Source organism: Mixophyes fleayi, chromosome 2 (genome assembly GCF_038048845.1).
Source record: "Mixophyes fleayi isolate aMixFle1 chromosome 2, aMixFle1.hap1, whole genome shotgun sequence".
In the NCBI taxonomy this organism is placed as follows: domain Eukaryota; kingdom Metazoa; phylum Chordata; class Amphibia; order Anura; family Limnodynastidae; genus Mixophyes; species Mixophyes fleayi.
In genome coordinates, this window is record NC_134403.1 from 121283121 (window position 1) to 121296190 (window position 13070).

The 13070-nt window shown below is 42.7% G+C and overlaps 1 pseudogene; it reads right to left on the minus strand.

Moving 5' to 3' along the window:
* Nucleotides 1–12252: 12252 nt before the first annotated feature.
* LOC142142038 (U2 spliceosomal RNA) lies at nucleotides 12253–12433 on the minus strand (annotated as a pseudogene).
* Nucleotides 12434–13070: the final 637 nt, after the last annotated feature.

A 13070-nucleotide genomic window follows, 5' to 3' on the forward strand; every position in this document is an offset into this window, starting at 1 on the left:
ACTACTCAGCAAAAGTTACCAAGGTGAGTAAATAGTTTTCTCCAATCTGTGGTACCTTGTTGAAAACAAGTAAACAATTTGCCCTTATTTATCCAGCACGTCTGCAGATCTTTGGTGGGGAAGAATCGAAAAAACGTTATGATGGCAGCAGATGCTCAGGTCTTTCTCTCAGAACTGGACAAGGAGTCGAAGGTTGTAAGACAGTCATGAAAGATCCATCTCTGAGACACTGTATTTATGTCTATCTGATTTTCCGCAGAAAAGATCCACCTGAGCTTCCTGACACGTAGCTATCCTACTTAACATTTCATGGTTTCTATTGTGTTAATATCACTTTATGTTTCTTTAAATAGCATTTTTTTTAAGCTCCTTGTGCTCTTGCTGTGGCAACTACCTTCCTTGGTTTTCCATGACACAGCCACGATTAGAGCGCCACAATACTCCAATATAAAGTTTATTCTTCTTCTTAATGTTTTCTGACAGGTTCAGTGATTCCTATTTCTGGATTACCATGTTTTACATTTTGGTCCTGTCCAGTATATCCCCATATTACAAAGCACCACATCCACTCTTTTGATATACCCCTAAATGTTATTCACTCAGGTGCTATGTAATCACTTTCATTCTTACAGAGATGGGGAAAATGAGTCGACAACTGACTCCCTCTCAGGATTTATTCTTATATGCATATTGTTTTTTTCATTCTGAGTCCACTCAGGAGTCCTGATTACCCAAGGGATCTGTGTCTACCCCTAAGGCTTCAACATTTTCTATTATATGTCGTTTCCCTTTATAATTGTCCATGTTTATTCCCAAAACCTTTTAAGCCAAAAGTCTTTCCTTTGAAACTGAGGGACAGAGGACAGGGGTGCGGTGGGACATGGTGCATATGATTTTCACCATAGGGCATTATGCCCATGGATTCTCTCATTTAATCCACATGATAAACACTTTATTACAGTTCCAATGGACGCCCTTAAATTTTTCTCTTGGAAAGTGGGAGGTATTAAATCACCTATTAAACAAAAGAAAATCATTACATATTTAAACAAAACTAAGGCATATATCATCCTAATGCATTAAACCCATTGGATAGACAAAGAGCATAACAAACTCACTATGCTTAAACATACTGTGCTAGCATATGCTTCCTATAAAAGTAAATCCACAGGCATGGCGATTTTGGTGCAAAAAGGTTTACAAACGGAAATCCACCATAAAGATAGATACAAAGGGACGTTATATCATTCTGAATGTTACCATTACTGGTACCAGATACTCTATATGTAATTTATATGCTTCAAGCATCTACTCTAAGGTGTTTTTTTCTCTCTCTCAGAAATTATATGCCTATTCGGACTCACAACTTATCATTGGGGGGGATTTCAACATGGTAGCATCTCGCAATCTAGACAGAAATGGCCCCAATCACGCAAAAAATCTCCATGTCATGTTGGAACTAACTATTCTAATACTCTGAGGTCTCGACACTAAACCAATCTGGAATATTCCTGCCTCTCGGCAGTCCATAACACTTTGTCCCACTTTATTTTTTTAAAATCTCACCCCCTTGCCATTAAAACATTAACATCTGGCATTGAACCTATTGGGTTGTTGGATCATGCTTTGATCTGGATTAAGGTGGGTGGACATACCCAATATGGGGGACATCGACATTGGCGATTCCCAGCTAGACTGGCCAACTCGCTCAAATGTAAGAGCATGTTACACTCATCATGGGACTCTTATGTATATAACAATTTACAGCACGCTCACGAACAAATGCTATTTTTTCTCATTCTTCTAATTTCCCCCAATATAATCAAAATAATAAATGTATTTATTCCAATATGCTACCCATAGGAACCGTAATTAAATTGAGTAATATATTATATTATATTATATATACATTTCATTACGGTGTGCTACATAATTAAAAGGTATACTTACTGTTACTGAAGCACTTTATAAACTGATATGACACAAATATTACACTGTCGCTTCCCATAGGTGTTCAAAACAAGTGGAACTGTGCACATGTGGATGCCCATACATACAGAAGTTGATGTACTAATATGGGAATTCTGTTGTCTAAAAAGCTCTGAAAATCAGAAAAGAAAAATACAATGATTGCTGCTACACAGTGATAATGTCATACATGCACAGACATGATCACCAATGGCCACATTAAGACAGAGAAACAAATCCAGCTAAACTGTACAAATTTGCACACAGACAAACCATGTGTAAGGTGTGCAAATGCAATTTTGTGCATGCAGAGAAAATACTGTTTGCCTTTGAAAATAGTATATAATGGTTAGCTTTGTTTTGGTAATGATTTAAAGTTGAGCTTGGACACACTATTCCCAACTCTAAATCTGTTTTCACGTTTTAAAATACCCTCGATGCAGCATAAAATAGTTTTGCTAAGGTGCAAAATTGCACATTTGAGAGAAATTAGATGTAAAAACAGCTCTGTTACTACAAGAAGATGTGCTAAACATTTAATGGGTATTGAGAAGCCACTGTAAACACATATAGAGAGTATATTTTAGGCACGGTACTCCAAGTTGTGTAAAGAACACTAACTGGAAAATCCCAAGTCACAAGCATTGCATATCTGTATTGAGAATTACATTTAGTATCAGAATAAACTAATATATAACACATATGTAAGGGTTACGGTTAGGGAGTGGGTACTCTGTACATCTAATGGTTGGCATAAACTCCTTCAGGACATGGAGTCTAAGTAGGGCTGGATTTACCGCTAGGCAACCTAGGCACCTGCCTAGGGCCTAGCGGCTCTCGGGGGGGCACAGCTGGGGGGGACAGGAACAATTTTTAAAAAAAATCGGCCCCTCCCCCGACTCGCAGCACCCCCTTAAACCCCCCCCCCCCCGCACGACTCGTGGGGGGTGCCGCGAGTCGGGGGAGGGGGGTCGGGTCCCGGCAGCCTCTTCTCCTCTCAGTGTCTCAGTGATAGAGAGAGGAGGAGAGGCTGCCGGGACCCGACGAGCGATCACGTGGCTCTTTTTTTTTTTTTTTTTTTAAATCTGGACTGACCGAGGAGGAGCAGCGTGCCGGAGAAGAAAGGCAATAGAAAGGTAAGTAAAACAACGGAGGGACAGAGGTGGTGATGGTGAAGGGGCACAGAAGTGGTGATGGTGATGGGCACAGAGGTGGTGATGGTGATGGGCACAGAGGTGGTGAAGGGCACAGAGATGGTGATGGTGAAGGGGCACAGAATTGGTGATAGTGATTGGCACAGAGGTGGTGATGGTGAAGGGCACAGAGGTGATGGTGAAGGGGCACAGAATTGGTGGTGGTGATGGGCACAGAGGTGGTGAAGGGCACAGAGGTGGTGATGGTGATTGGCACAGAGGTGGTGATGGTGAAGGGCACAGAGGTGGTGATGGTGATTGGCACAGAGGTGGTAATGGTGAAGGGCACAGAAGTGGTGATGGTGAAGAGGCACAGAGGTGGTGATGGTGATTGGCACAGAGGTGGTGATGGTGAATGGCACAGAGGTGGTGATGGTGAAGGGGCACAGAGGTTGTGATGGTGATTGGCACAGAGGTGGTGATGGTGAAGGGCACAGAGGTGGTGATGGTGAAGGGGCACAGAATTGGTGATGGTGATTGGCACAGAGGTGGTGATGATGAAGGGCACAGTGGTGGTGATGGGCACAGAGGTGGTGATGGTGAAGAGGCACAGAGGTGGTGATGGTGATTGGCACAGAAGTAGTGATGGTGAAGGGCACAGAGGTGGTGATGGGCACAGAGGTGATGATGGTGATTGGCACAGAGGTGGTGATGGTGATTGGCACAGAGGTGGTGATGGGCACAGAGGTGATGGTGAAAGGGCACATGTGATATTGTGAAGGGGCAAAAGTGACAATGAAGGGGCACAGTGTGATGATAGAGGGACAAGAGCACATACTTGGATTTATGCGTATTATTTTTGCAAACAACTTAAGTAAGTATTTCTGCCCTGACTTCAATATTTATTAAGTTGTTTTGACCCAACTACTTAAAAAAACGGGACTGCTTGGTAATTATTTAGGGGTGCCTTTTTCTGCAGCAGGGTGGCCTTGCTCTTTTCACATGTTAGGTACGCCCCCAAAGATGCAAGCCACGCCCTCATCTCCTTTGGCGGCGGCGGCACATGCTTTTATATTTACTTAACTATAGGGGTATATGGTAGGCATGCAGCGGCACATGCTTTCACTTCTACATAACTATAGGGGTATATGGTAGGCTGCAAAAATATAGTGCTATGGATTGTTTCAGGGAGGGGGCCCAAAAAGAGTATCCTGCCTAGGGCCCTATGAGGTCTAATTCCGGCTCTGAGTCTAAGTTCCCTTGTGACTTCACAAGAGAATGCTGTAATATTACCTGGAATATGTTGTAAGGTGATTAGGCCCTCTAGGAAGCCAACTGCCCTCACTGATCATAGGTGGGACATTCAGAAAGGTCACAGAAGAACTACTAAGCAAAAGATTGTCTAATCAGTGTATTATGAGCAAAGTACCTATTGGTGAACAGAGAAACCACAGTTTAATTCACAGAGGAACACATGGTGAAATCAGATGCTGGTAAGTCAAAATTGTCAATATGATGCACTAACAAATGCTAAATGAACAATTCAATTTAATATTTTGATGAGAGATCAAGTTAGTTCAGTGAAAATAAAGTTGGAAATGCAAGATAAGAGGAAATGGGTCTTCATAATTTTGAAACAGAAATCATGTGAGCTGATATTTGACCATTACATAATATCAGTCCTATACTTAGCTTGGGTATAAAATACTGTAACAAATGATAAGAATAAATAGTTCAATATTACAGATTAAAACATTTTTATTATGCTTTATTTATGCATTTTAGAATCAATAACTTAGCATATAACAATATATTTACAATATTCTACACACTCACAAACATTGCACTTTTGACACCTATATTAGACACAACACAACTATGCATAACAATAAAATAAATATAAACTTCTGCACAAAGAAAAGCTAGCCCATTATTATTCTTATTATTCTTATCGTAGATTTTTAGGGCGCAACATTGCTCCGCAGCGCCATAGTGTAGGAAAAACAGGACATACATAATACAAGGACATACAAGGCAGACAAAATAAATGCAGACATGAAAACATAGGGTTTGGAGAACCCTGCTCATTAGAGAGCTTACATTCTAAGAGGTAGAGGGCACAGCTGAGAAAAGAGGAGAGAGTGGAGATTAGGACAGCTTTGAGGGTATATTAGTGTGAATAGTATAGTCAGGGATAAGGTAAGCTTTAAAAAAGAGATGGGTTTTTAGAGAGCTTCTAAAGATTTGAAGGCTGTGGGAAAGTCTGATTGAGTGTAGTATTGAATTCCACAAGTGGGGAACAACATGGTAGAAGTCTCATAAGTGGGAGTGAGAGGTGGTTACCAGAGATGAGAAAATGTGCAGGTCAGAGGTAGATCTAAGAGGGCAGGAGGGAGAGTATTTTGATATGAGATTTGAGATATATGAAGGGCTACTGTTGTTGAGGGCTTTGTAGGTAAGGGTGAGTAAGTTGAATTCGATTCTGGAGGACACAGGGAGCCAGTATAGGGATTTGCAAAGTGGTGCAGCAGATGTGGAGCTACGAGAGAGGAAGATCAGTCTTGCAGCAGCAATTAGGATAGATCAAAATGTGGATATATAGGTGTCAGGAATAGCCCATCTGCTAAAATGGACAGAAAAAAGTTATGGAGGTCTAGAAAAAGTTATGGAGTGCTTATACGCATATGTACCCATGATAGCTCAATGACAATAAATATATTGCTCTTTCATAATATGAAAACTTGCACTAATAAAAATTATGGATAAATACATAGATTATCCTATAGAATGACATGTATGCATGGATGTAGCATTCTAATTGCAGTACAGTTTAGGGTATAGTATTAGAATAATCCGCAAAGTGTTACTACCAAGAGATAGATAACCAACAGGCTTAAATTTTAAATGTTACTTAGATAAGAAGATATATTATTAAACAATCTTAACACATAGGTGATGCTGCAATCTAATGTTGGATGTTTCAATACCATGCTGTCCTGCGTCACATTTAATGGCATTTATGCTGACTTCACATAGCTCCAGCATAAGCAAATTCTCTGAATTCACGAGCAGCCATAACAAACATATGAAATATAGTTATCATAAAGTTTAGAATAATAGATTTGAAATCATACACACCATTAACAACAAGGATAACATAAATCAACCTTGCAAGTGATCTAAGTGGTGCCTCCAACATGACCCCTTCTACCGCCAACAAAATGGGCTGCTACTGATATTCCCTCTTAATTTACTGTTGCAATTTCCTGTACTGAATTGATTAATTGATGAGAAGGGTGTTTTATTTAACAACAATGAATGAAGTCAGTGAAGGTAACTGCAGTAGTTAATTAAGTGGGGAGATCAAGAGCAAAGATTTTTGTACAGGGTGGATGGGGTCATGTTGGAGAAGTATCCATAGCGTTAAAATAATTAAGGATTGTAATATTCTTGATAATTAATCCCAGTGTCTGCATAACTTGAAAACTGTAGGTAAGCTGCAAATGAATATTAATTATACATAATATTCTGGCATATGGGACTAACCTATGTTGTTCATCTGAACCTCAGAGCAGTTTTGAAAGAAAAATGTATTCTTTGAAGTAAAAGACATCACATTTCTGGGTACTTTGTCACAGTGCAGCTAAAACACAATGCACCACGAGGCATAAATCAGTCATACTTTATAGTATAATATAGAGCATACAACATATGATGTGGCATCCTACACTATAGCTCATGTACTGCACCATTCATGTATCATATAAACAGGACAACATTTGTCAATAACAATCAAACTGTGTGATGACGATGGGGAGTAAGGTAAGAGAGAGGAAATTACAGGCTCTAATCTTTATTGAAAGACAGACATATATAAGGGGGAAGAGTGATAAAGAGAACTGAGTTAGTCCTCTTCTTTTTCAGTACTGTGTAGTTGAAAATAGTCACTGCAGGCTGTGGCTCAATCAGGACTGTCCTGGAATGGATATCTTCTCTCTTTTAAGTATGATGTGGTTCCTGGCAAGCCTCTAAGTTTCCTTAACGCAGTATCAGGGAATCAGTGACTCAGGAATGCACATGGGTAGAAGGATATCAGGAACACAGAGTAGCACATGTGTAGCAGAGTGTCAGTAACTCACAATTGCACATGGTTAGCAGAGTAACAGGAACTCATGATTGCACACAGTGACGGATTAAGGGAATGGAGGCCTCAGGTCTAAGGGGGCCTCCATTCTCCAGTGAGGCCCCGTCTGTGAGGTCCCCCTTGTAAGACACCCGCCGCCCCCCCAAGCGCTTGCCTCATTCTCCTGTCACTGTAGTCCTTCCATGGCACGCTGTAAGCTCCTTACTGAGGAGATCTTGTGAAACTCACACAAGATCTCAGTAAGGAGATTACTGAGTGCCACGGAAGGACTACATTGACAGGCTCAGCAGCATTGACCGGCCCGGTTATGCCCCCGCCCCCTCACTGATCAATAATGCTGCTGAGCACTTTGAAGGGCCCGTGGATGCCCGAGGCCCCTAGGCTGTGGCCCAGTTAGACCCCGGGTAAATCTTGCCCTGATTGCACACTAGTATAAGGATGCCAAGAACTCAGGATTTTGCACTTGAAAGCAAGGTGTGAGAGACTCAGGATTGCATACTGGTAATAGGATGCCAGATTCTCCTCATTTCACCCTTGGTGAAAATGATGAGCATTTTTTGTCTTCTAAGTTGCTGATACACGGTGCCAGGAACTTAGAATAGAAGGAACAGGAACTGCAACTGTGAAACTGTGAAACAGCATAAGTTCAAAAATGATCTGTCTCTGATTGTAGAGAGAGCCAGAGTTTTAATGGTCAAGCAACCATTGCAATTTGTTAACAACCACAAAATGCAGAAGGATTGGTTAACTGCTTCATTGCTGGAACAGCAGTTGAAATCCAAGATACAACAGCACTGAAAATGATGTTATACTTTCAAAGTCCAAAGTTAGCAAGGACCAGAGTTCAGGCCATGAGAGGCTCCTTGTACCTAACTGCCTGCTTTACTCTGTCAAGTTTGGAGGCCCTGATAAAGTGGAACACTGTCCTTCTGATGGCCCTCAGAAGGATCAGAGGTGAACAGGCCTGGGCCGTGTACTGCAGAATGAGAAGAGTCTTGTTGCGCAGCACCTGTACTTTCCCTAAGGTGTTTGATGCTCCATAACCCAATTTTCTGATGAACTATCGCCAGTCTCTCATCCCAACATGCCTTCTCCATCTAACCAAACTCCCAGGATCTTAATGAAATCTGGTTTTATTATGAATGTAAAGGGAGCGGAAGATGACAGGTGTCACTGCCTGAAAAGCATCAGTTCTGAAATGATGCAATTGCCCTTTGCCCCTGGAGCTTAGCCAAAGTCCTTGCAGGTATGAGTGCTGTTTCCGAATGCTACTCTGTGGAGAAGACAGTGACATTGTTCATCTACATCCAACTCCTGGCCTCTCAACTATCTGATCCTGGTGCTGTGATCCTTTTGATCTCTGGGTTCTGTCTGATGTATACAGCAAATAGCTCTTTACAAGAAAGAAAAGAAGTGAAAGAGGACAAACTTGTCTGACCACAGATAGAACTGGAAAGGGGCCAGTCTTTCAGCTGTTCACCAGCACAGAACTCTAAATGTCAAGGTACATAAAGTTAACATAGAAACAGAACAATTCCCTCAGTCCAAATTTGTACTGTGCCCCATCCATGAACTTGTGCAAGACACAATCTAAGTTCTGTTCTTGATTCAAGCTGACTAGGGCCATATGCTCATGGTTTTCTTCGATGTAATTTACCATGTCCCTAAGTGGGACAAGGCTGTTTGTTTGGCTACTACTTTTGTGAAGATCTTGTAGTCCATGCTCAAGAAAGAGATTGGTGGCCAATTTTTAAGTATGCATCTCTTCCACAAGATTGTGATCATTTTGCTCCTTCAGTGATGTAGGAGTTATGCCCTCGACCACTATCTCCTCATACAGCACTAGTAGCTCCAGGTCTATGAAGTACCATAGCCCTACATGGAGCTCTGCTAAGAGGCCATCACTGCCTGGGGTCCTGTCCAACATACAAGATCTATTGGCAGATCTAATGTCAGCTTCTCCAACGACATGGAAGCATTCATCGCTGCTTTACCTGCAGGATTTATACTGTTAGTAATACCTGAGGAATCATACACATCTGGGTATGTCATCTTTGGTGAGTAGAGGGTGCTGTATAAGTCTCTGATGACTCCCATGCCAATCTCTTTCCCCGTCCTAGTGATGGGGGTCAGTTAAGATAGCGGGGTGTGGCCAGAGTGAAGTTTCCTGAAAAAGAATGTTGTCCTTCTTCAGGTTCTCCACCCGGAAAATGATGTGCTTGGATTCCTACTTAAAGTTCATTTTCAGGCCTCCCTTGGTCTTATGCAGCTCATCTATCACATCCCAGTCACACAGTTGAAAGTCTTACAGGGACTTCAGCTGCCTTTGCAGCACTCTGACATCCATCCTCCTATCACACACGTGTTGTTATCTCCCTTTTGCCTGAAATAAACTGTAAAATTTGATCCAGTCATTCATACATTCAAAATAACATAAATCATTATTCCATGTGATGTAGGCATCCCATAGCTCCTCCAACCCATCCTCCATTTTCAGCAAAACACATTTCAACTTCCAGGAGCCTGGGCCAGGAAGAAAATCATTACCCCTTGAAACAGAATGCCCTATGGTCAGAGAAACAGGAAAACATGGCTTGCCTGTTCTTCAGTGCCTTGGATGTTAACACAAAGTTAATCCAGAAATACAATGAACCATCAGGGCAGCTCCACATATAATTTATGTTGCCAGCCCCCACAGATTCCACCACATCCCACAAAGATGCTTTGGTTACTATTTCCATTAGCACCTTGGATGTGACATTCAATTAGCAGCGCTACTGGATATTGTCCATCCTCCTCTAAAGGGAGCCTGTCTCCCCTCACTAGTGCCTTAGAGGGTGCTAGCTGTGCCTGCACATTCTGGGACCGATCCAAATGCTCATCAATCCCCCTGGATGTGTACCCTTTGATAACCCGAACAGGCTCACCTGACCAGGAGCCATCCACGATAAGCAGTATACCGCAAACAAGATCCTTAACAGAATCAATCATGGAGAGGCTTCACCTGACAAGAATAGTGACTCCTATGTACATACAGCCATGCCTCCTGGACCAATAGAAGGAGTCATAAGACTGTCTGCTGAGATGTCTGTAGGCAGGATATAAACATTACACAGATTCATGAAAGAATTGACTGTCTCTATGAACTGATCCCTGATGCTCCTCACCTTAATTGTGAAAAAAGAAAGAGACATTAGTAGTTTGGTGACAAGACATTAGGACAAATAGCACACTTGAATACCACTCCTGTCTGACAGATCTGCATATCATGCACCTCACCAGTTTAGTTCCGTGCTGTTCATTGGTTTCCCTTGATTACCAATATCTGTTCAGCCTTGCGTTCCTCTATCAGCCGACGCCATCTTGCATAGTGATCTGCGCATGCACTACCCCGGGAACCTTTAAAACCTCTGTTCCACAGTGATTGCATCATCTTCAGCCAGTTCCCATTATAAGGGCCCTCCTCCTTTTAATGGGTGACAGATGATCAGTGCTCCCTACTTCATAGGAAGCATCTCCTCTAAATTCCGTTCATATACTTCCGTTGATCCTGACATCGTGGATTGTGCAGCTCATCGCTTCTCAGCAGTACCTGTGCAGCTCATCGCTTCTCAGCATTACCGGAGCAGCTCACCACTTCTCAGCAGTACCTGTGCAGCTCATCGCTTCTCAGCATTACCAGAGCAGCTCACCACTTCTCAGCAATATCGGTGCAGCTCGTCGCTTCTCAGCATTACCTGTGCATTGCTCTCGGTTCGCAAGCCATGCTGGTGCAACCAAAGTTTTGAACTACTTTCCCGAAACTATTGGTGGCCTACTCTTAGAACAGATGTCGGTCCTGTTCCAGAGTTATAACACCTGTGTGCTTTTGCTTTCTGCAGCTCATCGCTTCTTAGCATTACCTGTTCAGATTTTCTCACAGTCAAGACTTGTGGCTTTACTGCAGAGCATCGCTCATCATCGGTCCTGTTCTTGAGTTACAAACACCTGTGTTGATCTCAGTGCTTCTGCTCTCTGCAGTTCATCTCCTTACTGCTACACCTATTCTGCCTTACAGCTACTTGGTGGCTCTGCGCATTATCTGCTCTGCTCCCCCTAGAGGACTGTGACCTGCGATTGAGAGCAGCTAAGACCATATTCCCTTTCAGGAATCCCTGGTGAATACCTCTCCTCCTTTAGACTCCGCACCTCTCTAGAGGTAAGCTATCACTCAAGTAGAGATCAAGACCATTCCCATTATCTGGCTCTCGTGACATCATCAGGCCTTCCTACTGAATCAGCTGACAAGAACAGGCCTTCATCCTCCATTGGTCAAACAGGGAGATGTTTGGCATGCCCCGGAAGTCATCCACATCTACCTCCTCAGTGTCAATTTCTCGATCTGCTACCAGTACATCTACCATCCTCTCTACGGTCTCTTACTGTGGAAGAGCATTCTCGGTGAGATTGACAACCTGTATCTTTGAGGAATCTGTTGTGGAGGCTGAGGGAGGTGTGGGAGAGTCAGGGGTTGAGGAAAGAGGTGGAATTGAGGCAGCAGCAAGGAGGAGCAGTGGGAGGTGAAGGGCGGGGGATTGGGAGGGGTGTGGCGAAGTGGGCAGAGAGGTATGGTGTGTTGATTGAAGATTTCTATTTCTCCTCTTGCTACTTCAATTATCTCTTGCAATTTACTGTGGGACAAAGGTGTTGTAGAAGATTCCTCTGAGGTAGCTCTGAATGCTGAGAGTATCTGGGTTTAAGATCCCCTCTTCCAGGACCATTTCTTCCCAAGGGTATTCATCATCATATCTGACACCCATTTGTCTACTTCCTTTAACTTCAGAACCAACATCTGCCTCATCCAGGGCTAGAATTATTTGGGGATCCTGACAGGGCTTCCCCATGCCAGTTGCTAGTGGGGTAGTGAAATTTTAAGCTCGGGGTTTATGGACATCCTTGGCTGTCTTCTTCCCAATCATCTTCCTAGGAACAGGTGCTGGAGTGGTCATCCTCTTGGCTTCTGGGATCAGATGTTGGAGAGCCACTGGGACCTGACTGTTCATTCAACCCTCACTGGTTTTAGCCTGGAACCAGAATTCACCCACCTATGGTGGAGGCACGGTATCAGATTTATCTCTTCAGATGAAAAATGCAGCACAGATAAGAACAGATACTACACCTGATCTTAGCCAAAAGGCAGTGAAATCAACAGCAGTTTGAACATGTTATCTGGACAGTAGCAACTGTTTATCTGAATGAACCCTAAAACATGGATTTCTACAATTGATTAAGGGACTCTGAATTAAGCTGGGTACACACTACACGGTTTTCGTCCTATAATCGGCTCAATCAGCCGACATACGACCGCTCGTTCAAAAGTCGGGTCAGTGTGTGCAGTGACACGATGGTCGAAAGTCTGCCCAAATGGACGATTGACGCCTCATTTGGTTGGTCGTACCGTTTAAGATTTTCGTTCCAATCTCGTTTCCGTTGTGCAGTGTGTATAAACTTCCGACCGATCCACGACAATCCTCTGATACTTCCTCGACCTGGGGAACGTGTGTATGTAAATTTTTTGATGTCTGTCCCAGTCCCACGTGGTGCGGAATCCGCACATCACTGTGTTTTGTATCGATGTATATTGCACCTGTCTGGCTGCAGACCATTACACTTGTATAAAGCACGTGTGTTATTACCCTTTGCGTCTATGATGGCAATGTGTTCATATTTACTCTTTATAAACTTTAACCTTTATAACCTATTAAAGTTATATTAACCGTTATTAACTTATAATTGTGAAGTACCCAGAATAAACCACACAGTGTTCATGCAACATTTTTATTGCA